Source organism: Polypterus senegalus, chromosome 8 (assembly GCF_016835505.1).
Source record: "Polypterus senegalus isolate Bchr_013 chromosome 8, ASM1683550v1, whole genome shotgun sequence".
Taxonomy (NCBI): Eukaryota; Metazoa; Chordata; class Cladistia; order Polypteriformes; family Polypteridae; genus Polypterus; species Polypterus senegalus.
The window spans coordinates 42,499,177-42,513,488 of NC_053161.1; the positions used below are offsets into that span (position 1 = coordinate 42,499,177).

The window sequence follows — 14,312 nt, forward strand, 5'->3', positions numbered from 1 at the left end:
TACGTTTTGGTGTTTTGGTTTGACTGTTGTCTGCATCCTGATTTCCATGGAGCACAATCATGCTCCGATTTTTCTCTCGTCCATGTAGCACAACTTTTGTTGTTTGAGGCTATGGCAGTTTGTTAATTCTTTTTTCAGAAAGTTATCTTTTACCTTAATTAATATTGTATTATGGACTGTATTGAGTTACACATAATAAAGCAATGCAGACATGCATGTTTCTTTAAATGACTGTGTTGCAGACAAGAATTATCTTGAGAATAAAACAGTTAATTGTGAGTAGTCTACTGCTGTTTTAGCCTGTACAGCATCACTTCGATCACTTAAAATCCTTTCACCCACTTGTCGATTTTCATTTTATTACAGATATAAAAATACTGCCTGCATAAAAACTTCTAAAAATCTGCATACAGCATAAGCCTGAGAAGCCATGCTTGCACTGCAGTTTAAAATCAATCAAACTAATTCTAGCTGGTGTTAATAATTCATTGGTTTGGGGTATTGTGCCCTTCGATGGGGATAGGAAATCTTTAAAAAAATGGCACAGCAGTTCATTACTGAGAAGAGTAATAGTTTATTGACTTTGTAGGTCGTTTTTATTCATAAATTATTTCATCCAACCAAAACTGAACAGCATCAGGTCTAAGGCAGGAGCTAACCCAGAAGGGAGTGTTAATCCATTCCAAAGCAAAATCACACAGCTACATTCGCTTACACTGAGACACATATTACTCGTTAATCCACACGTGTTTGGGATGTAGGATGAAAACTGTAGAGCTAGGTTGGAAGAGCTGTTGAATATGTACATATGGGAAAAATATGAAAACTCTGTTCTGACAGAGACTGGGCCAGGATTTGAACACAGGACACTGGAATTGTGAGGAAGTAGTGCTAACCATTGTAGGTCCTCTGTAGTTTCATTACAGACAAATTGCACTTTCACTGCTTATTTTATCTTACTTCTTTCTTGGTGTTGCATTTTTTAAACAATCTTGACACCTATACTGTCACATACTGTGGGTGTGTGTATGTGTGTGTGTGTGTGTGTGTGTGTGTGTGTGTGTGTGTGTGTGTGTGTGTGTGTGTGTGTATGTATGTATGTATGTATGTGTGTGTGTGTGTGTGTATGTATATATATATATATATATATATATATATATATATATATATATATATATATATATATATATATATATATATATACTAGTAAAATACCAAGCCAGTGAGAAGTAGTGTGTTGAAGAAGCAATGAAAAGAAAAGGAAACATTTTGAAAATAACGTAACATGATTGTCAATGTAATTGTTTTGTCACTGTTGTGAGTGATTAGTGTTGCTGTCATATATATATATATATATATATATATATATATATTTACACTCACACTCACACACACATAAACATATATATACATATCTATACATATACACATATATACACATACACATATATACATACATATATATCTATACTAATAAAAGGCAAAGCCCTCACTCACTCACTCATCACTAATTCTCCAACTTCCCGTGTGGGTGGAAGGCTGAAATTTGGCAGGTTCATTCCTTACAGCTTCCTTACAAAAGTTGGGCAGGTTTTATATCGAAATTCTACGTGTAATGGTCATAACTGGAAGCAGTTTTTCTCCATTTACTGTAATGGAGATGAGCTTCAACGCCGTGGGGAGTTTCGTGTGACATCATCACGCCTCCCACGTAATCACGCAGTACATAGAAAACCAGGAAGACCTCAAAAAGCGCTCAAGAAAACATGCATTATATAATTGAGAAGGCAGCGAAACAATAAGAAGCGAGCGAGTGACATATACAACCATATTCATGAGTTCTGCTACTTGAAACAAAGCACGATGTAAACCTACACTTTAAATTAAGTTCATAGACAGGCTGGCGCTGGCGTTTGTAATTTAGTGCCTGCCCATATAAGGCCGTCCGTCAGCGGCAATCCAATAGCAAACTGCCACGGGTAAATATTCACGGGTGAAGGACTGTGCTTATGGAGAGGAAGATGAGATGGTCAGGGTGGTGTTTGACACAAACTCAGCGAAACTGCGAGAGAAAGTTTTAAGTGCCAGGACTAAGGTAACATTAAATACAGCCATGGACATAGCACGAGATGGCACCAGCACAGCTGGGAACCTTCGATGCAAGTACACCGAGTGGCTCACGTGAACTGACGAGTGCACAGATAAAAAGCAACAGTTCCTAAGAGCGCTGAACAAAAACCGAATTACACAATTGAAAAGGCAGCAAAAAATATGAAGCATCTGATAAGCATATTCATAAATGTAGCTACTGTGGAAACAAAGCACACGTTGGAAAAAGTCAATGTCCCGCTAAAGGAAGACAGTGTAAAAAAAACCCGTGCATGCAGTGTGTCAGGTCTCAGATAAAGAAGAAGACGAGCTGTTTATTGATGCAGTAAGAAACGAATCGATGAATGAAACCTGTCATCTTTACAACGATTGACAAACACGGAATGTAACTTGAACACAACACATCCTACAAATACGAACCTGATTGAAAGAAATAATGATAATCAAATCCTTGATGACAGCAACACTCAGTAACACTCACAAAACAAATACTGTATATTGACAGTCATGTTACGTTATTTTTAAAATGTTCCCTTTTCTTTTTCTACCTTTTTTAACACACTACTTCTCTGCTGCGATACACGGGTATATATATATGTATATATATATATTCCGCTCTACATACTCGAATAATGGATACTTTATTCGCCATCAATGATTGTTTTGGTAAAGCCATACTCAGTGTATTCATTAGATGAACGGTAAAAAAGTAAGAGCGAGGGAGGATGACTCATTGAGGCATGCAGGCTGTAGTCGCCAACTCTATCTGAATTGCGCGATCACATTTGAAAAAATATATCTTTTCAAGTTCTATTTAGTCCATATGTGTCAAACTCAAGGGCCGCGGGCCACATCCGCCCGGCGTAATTATATCCGCCCGAGATCATTTTATATACTGTATTATTGTTATTAAAGCCCGGGTATATGAAGCGCTGGTAACACAATAAACTACAGATCCCATAATGCAGCGCTTCAGCTGCCTTGCCGAACACTTACCGCTTACTACAGTTATTGCGCACTGAGTTTGCACGGCGCTTTGGTGACTTTGAAGAACAAAAAAAGTCCGTCTACATGCGGCTCGAACCTTGTGCATGTTTGGTAGCACATATCTGTGTGAGAAGCTCTTCTCAGTGATAAAGACTAACAAAACAGCACACAGGAGTCAGCCTCACTGATGAGCACCTGCAATCCATCCTGAGAATCTCCACAACACAGAACCTCACACCAAACAGAAACGAACTTGTGGCCAAAAAAAGATGCCAGGCGTCCAGCTCTAAAATGACATATGAGCAAAGACAACTGAATGATTTGATTTGTTATTGCACGTAAGAGCGGGAGTCAACCGTTTTAACAAACAGCGTATTGCACTGATACGAAATAGCTGTGTGTGTATATATATATGTAGATATGTATATATATGTTTATATATGTGTGTGTGTATGTATGTATGTATGTATATATATATGTATTTGTGTGTATATATGTGTGTGTATGTATGTATATGTGTGTATATATGTAGATATATATGTATGTATATATGTGTATATGTATAGATATGTATATATATATATATATGTTTATGTGTGTGTGTGTAAATATATATATATATATATATATATATATATATATATATATATATATATATATATATATATGACAACAACACTCATCACTCACAACAGTGACAAAACAATTACATTGACAATCAGGTTACGTTATTTTCAAAATGTTTCCTTTTCTTTTCATTGCTTCTTTAACACACTACTTCTCCGCTGCGAAGCGCGGGTATTTTGCTAGTATCTACATATATACACATACATATACATACACACATACATACATACACACACATATATACATATACATACACACACAGCTATTTCGTATCAGTGCAATACGCTGCTTGTTAAAACGGATAACTCCCGCTCTTACGTGCAAGTCGCCGTGGATATTATGAACTATCGTATTTGTTCAAGTTCTATTTAAATTTTAAATAGAAGGAATTTTTATTTAGTCGACAGAAATATCTTTGGTAGGAATGGTAAAACAGACAGGAATATTATTCGTGAATAAATCAACTCAAACCTTAAATAACTTAAAAGAACAAACATTCAAATTTCTTTACTCTTATGTAAATTTATATAAAAATAAACTTAGATTTTAAATATCCCAAAAGATTTTGCTCTCCATAAAAATATATCCTTTCAAAATTATACAAATTCAAATATGAACATGCTGCATAACAAAACCTGGAAATATAAATAAAATGTGTTCCTTTCAGCAATAACAAATCAAATCATTCAGTTGTCTTTGCTCATATGTCATTTTAGAGCTGGACGCCTGGCATCTTTTTTGGCAGCAGGTTCGTTTCTGTTTGGTGTGAGGTTCTGTGTTGTGGAGATTCTCAGGATGGATTGCAGGTGCTCATCAGTGAGGCGACTCCTGTGTGCTGTTTTGTTAGTCTTTATCACTGAGAAGAGCTTCTCACACAGATATGTGCTACCAAACATGCACAAGGTTCGAGCCGCATGTAGACGGACTTTTTTTGTTCTTCAAAGTCACCAAAGCGCCGGTTTATCAGCAAAGTGCGATTTGGGAACACCGTAGTGACGACTTGGTTTAACATTACTTGGCAACAGGGAAAGTTGCACTGGTGCATTTGTGTCTCCCATAAAAGCAACTTCACTTGAAATCACTTTGTGATTGTGCACGGTAAAACGTCCGCTGGTGTCAGATTCTTATTTAATTCTTCTGCTTTCTGTATCTTCTGCATTGCATTCAGGTCTTTCAGCCTCACTGATGAGCACCTGCAATCCATCCTGAGAATCTCCACAACACAGAACTCCCTGATGTTTTGTCTCATAGTGCCGTCTTAGATTAAATTCTGTAATTACAGCCACATTAGCTCCACAAATGAGACACACGGGTTCAGTAAACATATACTCAGCCTCCCATCGGTTTTTAAAGGCTCTATTTTCAGAATCAACTTTTCTCTTCAGCATCGTGTGAGCTAGCTTAGCAATAACTTGCAGCATCATAAGCTAGACTTGATTAACGCGGTAAGTGTTCGGCAAGGCAGCTGAAGCGCTGCATTATGGGATCTGTAGTTTATTGTGTTACCAGCGCTTCATATACCCGGCCATTAATAACAATAATACAGTATATAAAATGATCTCGGGCGGATATAATTACACGCCGGGCGGATGTGGCCCGCCCTTGAGTTTGACACATATGGACTAAATAGAACTTGAAAAGATATATTTTTCAAATGTGATCGCAATTCAGATAGAGTTGACACACACTACAGCCTGCATGCCTCAATAAGTCATCCTCCCTCGCTCTTACTTTTTACCGTTCATCTAATGAATACACTGAGTATGGCTTTACCAAAACAATCATTGATGGCGAATAAAGTATCCATTATTCGAGTATGTAGATCGGGATATATATATATACATATATATATACCCGCGAATCGCAGCGAGAAGTAGTGTGTTAAAAAGCTAGAAAAGAAAAGGGAACATTTTAAAAATAACGTAACATGACTGTCAATATACAGTATTTGTTTTGTGAGTGTTACTGAGTGTTGCTGTCATCAATGATTTGATTATCATTATTTCTTTCAATCAGGTTTGTATTTGTAGGATGTGTTGTGTTCAAGTTACATTCCGTGTTTGTCAATCGCTGTAAAGATGACAGGTTTCATTCATCGATTCGTTTCTTACTGCATCAATAAACAGCTCGTCTTCTTCTTTATCCGAGACCTGACACACTGCATGCACAGGTTTTTTACACTGTCTTCCTTTAGCGGACATTGACTTTTTCCACGTGTGCTTTGTTTCCGCAGTAGCTGGATTTATGAATATGCTTGTATGTATCAGACGCTTCATATTTTTTGCTGCCTTTTCAATTGTGTAATTCGGTTTTGTTCAGCGCTCTTTGGAACTGTTGCTTTTTTCTGTGCACTGCGCCAGTTCACGTGAGCCGCTCGGTGTACATGCATCGGTTCCCAGTTGTGCTGGTGCCATCTCGCTATGTCCATGGCTGTATTTAATGTTACCTTAGTCCTGGCACTTAAAACTTTCTCTCGCAGTTTCGCTGAGTTTGTGCCAAACACCACGCTGACCATCTCATCTTCCTCTGCATAAGCACAGTCCTTAACCCGTGAATATTTAGTGGAGTTTGCTATTGGATTGCCGCTGACGGACGGCCTTATATGGGCAGGCACTAAATTACAAACGCCAGCGCAGCCTGTCTATGAACTTAATTTAAAGTGTAGGTTTACATCGTGCTTTGTTTCCGAAGTAGCAGAACTCATCAATATGGTTGTATATGTCACTCGCTTTCTTATTGTTTCGCTGCCTTCTCAATTATATAATGCATGTTTTCTTCAGCGTTTTTGGAGGTCTTCCTGATTTTCTATGTACTGCATGATTACGTGGGAGGCGTGATGATGTCACACGAAACTCCCCCCCGGCGTTCAAGCTCATCTCCATTACAGTAAATGGAGAAAAACAGCTTCCAGTTATGACCATTACGCATAGAATTTCGAAATGAAACCTGCCCAACTTTTGTAAGGAAGCTGTAAGGAATGAACCTGCCAAATTTCAGCCTTCCACCCACACGGGAAGTTGGAGAATTAGTGATGAGTGAGTGAGTGAATGAGTGAGTGAGTGAGTGAGGGCTTTGCCTTTTATTAGTATATATATATATATATATATATATATATTACACATACATACACACACACACACACACACACAGTATATATATATAAAGCCTGGCAAAGTTAACACATTAACTTATGCAATTAATGTGGCCTGTTTAACGTATTGAAAAATATTGTTGCATCCAGGGCCGGCAATGAGGCAAATGCCTCTTGACAGTGCTTTGCTCAGGACAGCATTTTCATGTAAGTTTTTTTTTTTTTCATTACGAAACAAAAATACAGTGATCCCTCGCTATATCGTGCTTCAACTTTCGCGGCTTCACTCCATCGTGGATTGTAAATGTAAGCATATCTAAATATATATCACGGATTTTTTGCTGGTTCGCGGATTTCTGCATACAATGGGTCTTTTAATTTATGGTACATGCTTCCTCAGTTTGTTTGCCCAGTTGATTTCATACAAGGAACGCTATTGGCAGATGGCCGAGAAGCTACCCAATCAGAGCACGTATTACACATTAAATAAAACTACTCAATGATATACGATATGCTTCCTGCGCAGTGCTTCGCACACTTAAAAGCTCTAACAGCACGTATTCATTTTTGATTGTTTGCTTTTCTCTGTCTCTCTCACTCTCTCTGACATTTTCTGCTTCTGACAGAGGGGGTGTGAGCAGAGGGGCTGTTTGCACAGTGGCTGTTTGCTTAGAAGATACGGACACTCCTCTAAAAATTGCTGAAAGACTACCTTGACATTGATCCTTTCATTGCGGCCGCTTTATCGCGGTGCTTTGCATACATAAAAGCCCAACAGCCCTATTGATTTTTGATTGTTTACTTTTCTCTCTCTCTCTGACATTCTCTGCTCCGGACGTCGAACCTTGAAGAGGAAGATATGTTTGCATTCTTTTAATTGTGAGAAAGAACTGTCATCTCTGTCTTGTCGTGGAGCACAGTTTAAACTTTTGACTAAAGGGTGTTATTTCATGTCAAGAGGGCTCTAATAATGTTAAAAAACGTATTTAGAAGGTCTTAAACAGGTTTTCAATGCTCTAACTGCGAAAATATTAGATTTATAAATAAAGAATCCTACTTCGTGGAAATTCATTTATCGCGGTAGAGTCTGGAACGGATTAACTGCAATAAACGAGGGTTTACTGTATAACTGTGCGGGGAATATTCATAAACAGTGTGGGAGAGTTTCTAAGGGCTTAAAATATATAAAAATAACCTTACAAACATATGGTTTCTACTTCGCGGATTTTCACCAATCGCGGTCTGGAACGCAATCCCCGCGATCGAGGAGGGATTACTGTATTTCTGCATAAATATGACCTTAAACATCATCAGATTTTCACTCAAGTCCTAAAAGTAAATAAAGAGAAACCAGTTAAACAAATGAGACAAAATATTATACTTGGTCATTTATTTATTAAGGAAAATGATCGAATATTAGATATTTGTGAGTGGCAAAAGTATGTGAACCTTTGCTTTCAGTATCTGGTGTGACCCCCGCTTTGCAGCAATAACTGCAACTAAACGTTTCTGGTAACCTTTGATCATTCCTGCACACCGGCTTGGAGGAATTTTAGCCCATCCGTCCATACAGAACAGCTTCAACTCTGGGATGTTGGTGGGTTTCCTCACATTAACTTCTTGCTTCAGGTCCTTCCACAACATTTCGATTGGATTAAGGTCAGGATTTTGACTTGGCCTTTCGAAAACATTAACTTTATTCTTCTTTAACCATTCTTTGGTAGAACGACTTGTGTGCTTAGGGTCATTGTCTTGCTGCATGACCCACCTTCTCTTGAGATTCAGTTCATGGACAGATGTCCTGACATTTTCTTTTCCTCCTTTCTCTGATATGATTCAGAATTCATTGTTCGATCAATGAAGGCAAGCCATCCTGGCCCAGATGCAGCAAAGCATGCTCAAACCATGATACTACCACCACCATGTTTCACAAATGGGATAAGATTCTTATGCTGGAATGCAGTTTTTTCCTTTCTCCAAACATAACGCTTTTCACTCAAACCAAAAAGTTCTATTTTGGTCTCATCCGTCCACATAACATTCTTCCAATAGCCTTCTGGTTTGTCCACGTGATCTTTAGCAAACTGCAGACAAGCAGCAATGTTTTTTGGACAGCAGTGGCTTTCTCCTTGCAACCCTGCCATGCACACCATTGTTGTTCAGTGTTCTCCTGATGGTGGACTAGTGAACATGAAAATTAGCCAATGTGAGAGAGGCCTTCAGTTGCTTAGAAGTTACCCTGGGGTCCTTTGTGACCTCGTTGACTATTACACACCTTGCTTTTGGAGAGATCTTTGTTGGTCGACCACTCCTGGGGAAGGTAACAATGGTCTTGAATTTCCTCCATTTGTACACAATCTGTCTGACTGTGGATTGGTGGAGTCCAAAGTCTTTAGAGATGGTTTTGTAACCTTTTCCAGCCTGATGAGCATCAACAACTCTTTTTCTGAGGTCCTCAGAAATCTCCTTTGTCCGTGCCATGATACACTTCCACAAACATGTGTTGTGAAGAGCAGACTTTGATAGATCCCTGTTCTTTAAATAACACAAGGTGCCCAGTCACACCTGATTGTAATCCCATTGATTGAAAACACCTGACTCTAATTTCAACTTCAAACTAACTGCTAATCCTAGAGGTTCACATACTTTTGCCACTCACAAATATGTCATGTTCGATCATTTTCCTCAATAAATAAATGACCAAGTATAATATTTTTGTCTCATTTGTTAAACTGGTTTCCCTTTATCTACTTTTAGGACTTGATTGAAAATCTGATGATGTTTTAGGTCATATTTATGTAGAAATATAGAAAATTCTAAAGGGTTCAGAAACTTTCAAGCACAACTGTATGGAGTGTCTGCTGCAGTTATCCATAAAGCCATACTTGCTGCTTCCACATTTTGCCCTTTCTACCCTTTGTCCTTGCTCTCTGGCATCTCTTCCTCCTACCAGTTATACTTTAATGATATCTGCTGTATGACCAGAAGGGGCTTTTAAGCCTCGGCTGGAAACTTCTTCTAGCGGCAGCCAATAGATTGCTGGGGTCAACAAAGAAGTAAGAAACTCTTGGAGCTGCACTGTTAGCACTCCTAGCAGCTCCAGGTGTCTCTGTAATCCTGAACCTCTTAAAGAGTTCAAGCCATGCCAGGTTAATCTCCACATAACTTAACACACAAGTCTAAGGGATATGAGTGGAAAACTAAAATATCCAGAGAGATACTCTTAACTGCAGGCAGCAACTGGGTGAGAAACTGGTAATGAGTATATCTGGGTCTAGGTGGGAGCAACTCTAACCACTGTGGCAACTCACTGCCCATATGCATTGCAATAAATTAAAATGTCAACATACACATACGTTGTATTTTAATAATGATATTATTTCCTTCTGTCATTATCAACATATAGTTTATTTACTTTTGCCTGTGTATGCATTTCTCTCCCTTATATATTTATTATTTCAAATAGATAGTGTCATTAACATTTTTAATGAAATCTATACAATTAATGTTACATGAGGATTAATAAAATTAGAAAGTGAAAGATGTTACTCCTTCCTTCATGAAAGCAGTTTTGTAAACCTCTACAAACAGACTTTAAGAAGAACTAACATTTATACGTATAAATGCAAATCTTTTTTTTTTTTTCTTCTTCTTTTCTATGCAACATTGTTGGGTCACTTAAAATAAAGTCCTGGCCCATCAACTCCGAAGTCCAACCCTTAGGTAATGAGAACAGTGTGCCAGCTAAGAACAAAAAAAAATACTAGACAAGGAGTAAGGGTGCTGTTTTCAAAACACAGACTGAAAGAATGACGGGTCTTTGGTAGTTGTAGCATGACCGTCGTTCACCTGGATAAGCAACTGCAGCTCCTGTACGGTAGACACTCGAACAAATAGATGTGACATGGTCAAAACAAGCCAATTGCCATGATGGCTTTGTCCATTAATACTTAAAACATATACATTTCATTGGACTTTTTCCTATTCTTTTGATTAGTATTTTCCTAGTTATTTACAGAAAAGAAAATTTTACTCTGTTTAAAATTTTGCTTTGTTTTATTTGTATCTCTTTAAAAAATAATTAACATATGTTGGTGATATATCATTTATGTTTTCAGCCATTTTAAAAAAGAAAAATATAGTTACTTATTTCATGCTTAAGTCATTTTAAAGATTTTTAATTGGAACACAAGTTAACCCTAATAAATTGCATGGCTCACAAACGTTCAGCAAATACGATATATAGCAAATGTTTTTTTTTTCCTCTTTCATAGTTTTTAGTTTGTTATTTACACTGAATAGGATCTTTCTTGTTTTATAAAATGCTGATGTCCTGATTAGCAAACCAAATTATATTTCAGTTATTTGCAGAGTATGTCCTAGAAATGGTGTGTTAACTCATCTGGCCTGTTTTTGTTGGTTTACTAAAACTCACTTGGCTCCATTTTTTTTTCTTCATTATGTACTTGAAAGGCTTTAGTGCTTGTTACTGCTACTGATATTAAAGAAAATATAGTAAGACTGCAGCATTGCTTTTGTCATAATGCAGTTAATCTGACACAGTGCTAAGAACAGGATTATATAATTAGTTTCTCAAATCAATTATTGGAAATTATCCCTAGATAACAATATATTCTTCCTCAAGCTCAGCTTGCAACTTTACATGGCATACATCTCTCTCTGATTAAGACTGCCTATAATTGTTGAAGGCACATATTATTTTGTCTAGTTGAAATGGAGAAAAAATGTGTTAGTTAGTTTGGACCAGCAAAAATTAAGTTTACTGAACCAGTGTTTTAAACCATGCTGACAATAAGTCGTATTGCCCTTTGACTGGATTTTTATTTGCTGTATTATAGAATCACTTTAAAAACTCCTTCAGTACCCATTATAGTTGTGACTTGCTATTCCTCAGTACCTCGATCAACATTTACTTACCTGTGAGTCTGCTGAATTTATCTCACGTTGGCCTTCTCAATAGTATTGGCTTTCATTTACAGCTGAAAGTTTGTAAGCAGCTTCCTTCCCCCTTCTTCCATTGAATCCATATTTTGCTAGGATTTTTAGGCGGATTTTTGAGATGTTTGCTTTATGCATTTTGTATTCAGAATTTTAATTAAACAGTAAACACAGAAAGCTTGCATCTAAATGAGCAGCCAAAATGAGAACTGCAGTTTTGTACTGTCTGTGTTTTATTGACACTACTAATGTATGTAAACATCAGTGTACCAGAAGGAAATGTAGTTGCAATTTGTCTGTGTCTTCTTTTAGTGGTTTTTATAAAGTAACATGATAACATTTATAAATCATTAAATATTTTCACAGGAGGAAATGTCCAGTGAAGATTTCTTTTACAGTATGTCCTGGGCAAACAGTCTACTGCTGCTACCTTCAGCAAGAAGGCTATTTGTGTGCATTAGGGCAGATTTCTTGGTAAATGGATAGGTTAGTCAATTATATTTTCTTATGTATTGGCTCTGACCTTTCTTTTTTAAATAATTCTCTCTTGTGTTCTGTCTAGCTAGCAGCTCTGATGCTAGCTTGCTTGTTTGTTTGTTACTGTGAGTATGTATAATTCTTGGTTTTTGATTTGAAGTTAAAAGGCAAGCTATCAGGAGGCTGATGATTACTGATTAATAAAAAAAAGCACATTTCATTATACAAGTAGTCCTTTTGAGCTTTCTGTTTCTGTTCAATATGTCAAAAGATTGAAATGAAACAACTTGCTTGTCTTTGTATGATATGTTGATTTATGTATACTAGTCTATGCCATGCCTTCAGGCTCTAATTTAGCATATTGTGTGTGTTTCTGAAAATCCCCACTATATATGGCTCCGGCAAAATGAGTGTGTGCTTCCACAATAATCCTTTTAACAGCATGATCATGGATTAGATAGAATATTACTGGTGAAACATTTTTGCATGCTTGTCTGTATACATAGTGTGGAAGTTTTACACTGCTAATGCAAACTTCTCACACTCTCTGTACTCCTGTACTACTGTAGTAGGGTGGATTGATCATTCTTTTGTACGCCGTTATTAAGTCTGGGAGTCCCAAAGTACATAAGTTCCACAGGCACTTCCAAAAATGTCCAGTAGAAAAGGGAAATCCCATCAAAAGCCCCGACTAGATACAAAAATGGCCATGTAGAATCTTTATGAAATAAAAAAGTATCAAAAACAAAATGCCTGTAAGTACATGAAGCTCTGTAAAAATCCAAAGAATCAAAATTTCAAAAATACAGCAAAACCACACACGTAATATTCACCTGTTCCCTAGCACATTCAAAATGAATCGTCAGGAACTGTGGAAGACCCTCCAGATTTTTATGTCAGAGGGCATTTCCAGGTGGTGATTGGCAGGTGGCGGTGCCTCTTAGGAGACCACCCACAAAATACATAGAGCGTACCACAGGCATAGAAAACAAAGCAGACAATAAACAAAAGTAACATTAAAATATATGAACAATCTCAAAACTGAACAAAAAAAAAAAAACATAAAACAAGATCTGAACCCCCAGCCAGTGGAGGAACTCTGGTCAAAATATAGCAGCTTTGGGTCAGCTGCCATTGTAGCCTGGTTTGCCCATTTGTATATAATTAAAGGGAGCTGCACTTCTGCCAAATTCATCAACACTGAAAAAAATTATACATCACACATTTGGCCACCAGTCATGTTTGTTGTTTTCACTGACAAAATGGCCATGAAATTTGTTCATTGATCTCAGCATTCCATTCCACGCTTGCCAACCTTGGACTTCTTATAACAAGTTGTGGTGGTCATTCAAAGGATTGTTTCCTGTTTTGGGTAGCCGCTACCTTTGTACTCTGTTTTGTCCATGTGCAAGTGGAGTTGTGCTCTACTCGGGAAAAACTATGTAAGTTGTTAGAGGTTTTCTGCATTGTTCCTCTTATTGTTGTACTTTTAAGCTTCTCCTTTATATACTATAAAAAGTTTTAATAATAATGCTTCATCTTTATGCAGATGTGTTATTTCAAAAAAGAAGTTTAAGTTAATTTAAATACAGCAGCAAACAATAGTACAATTAATGTGGTTAAAGGCAGCTTTTGTATTGTGACACCATAGAGAAGAAAGCAACATACTGTATATTGTAAAGGTGAAAGATTAATACAGTAACTTTTCAAAGACCATGTCTTTGGATTTTTTTTTTTCACATCCATGAACTGGTATGTAACAGTTGTCAACTCTTTCTATTATGATGTCACCTTACTACTCAAACCATCCATCATTCATTGCGAGTACAGTACACAAGTGTGACTACAAATCCTAAACTGATGTGGTGCCTTCTGTTTCAGATTATAGTATTTTAGCCTCAAGTTACAAGTGTTTAAATTACACAAGTGAAGTTTTTTGGTAGTATAGTGAAATTTATGATTTTTTGTATGCCTTCTTTCCTAACTGTTTTCTAGTAGCATAGCATTCAGTTATTTCAGATTTACAGTTAACCAATTGACAGTTGCTTATCTTGTGTTTTAA

At 37.1% G+C, this 14,312-nt stretch overlaps 1 protein-coding gene across 5 annotated transcripts in view; it reads left to right on the plus strand.

Annotated features, from left to right (window-relative positions):
- The window catches only part of LOC120533923 (protein PHTF2-like), a 175,921-nt gene that overhangs the window by 36,336 nt on the left and 125,273 nt on the right, over positions 1-14,312 (plus strand). The window contains exon 1 of one of the 5 annotated variants that reach the window (XM_039761039.1): positions 12,240-12,259. The exons of the other annotated variants lie outside the window; for them this stretch is intronic. The gene's annotated coding sequence lies outside the window, so the exon portion shown is untranslated. Of the gene's footprint in view, positions 1-12,239; positions 12,260-14,312 lie in introns of those variants that run through there. 5 annotated transcript variants of the gene reach the window in all.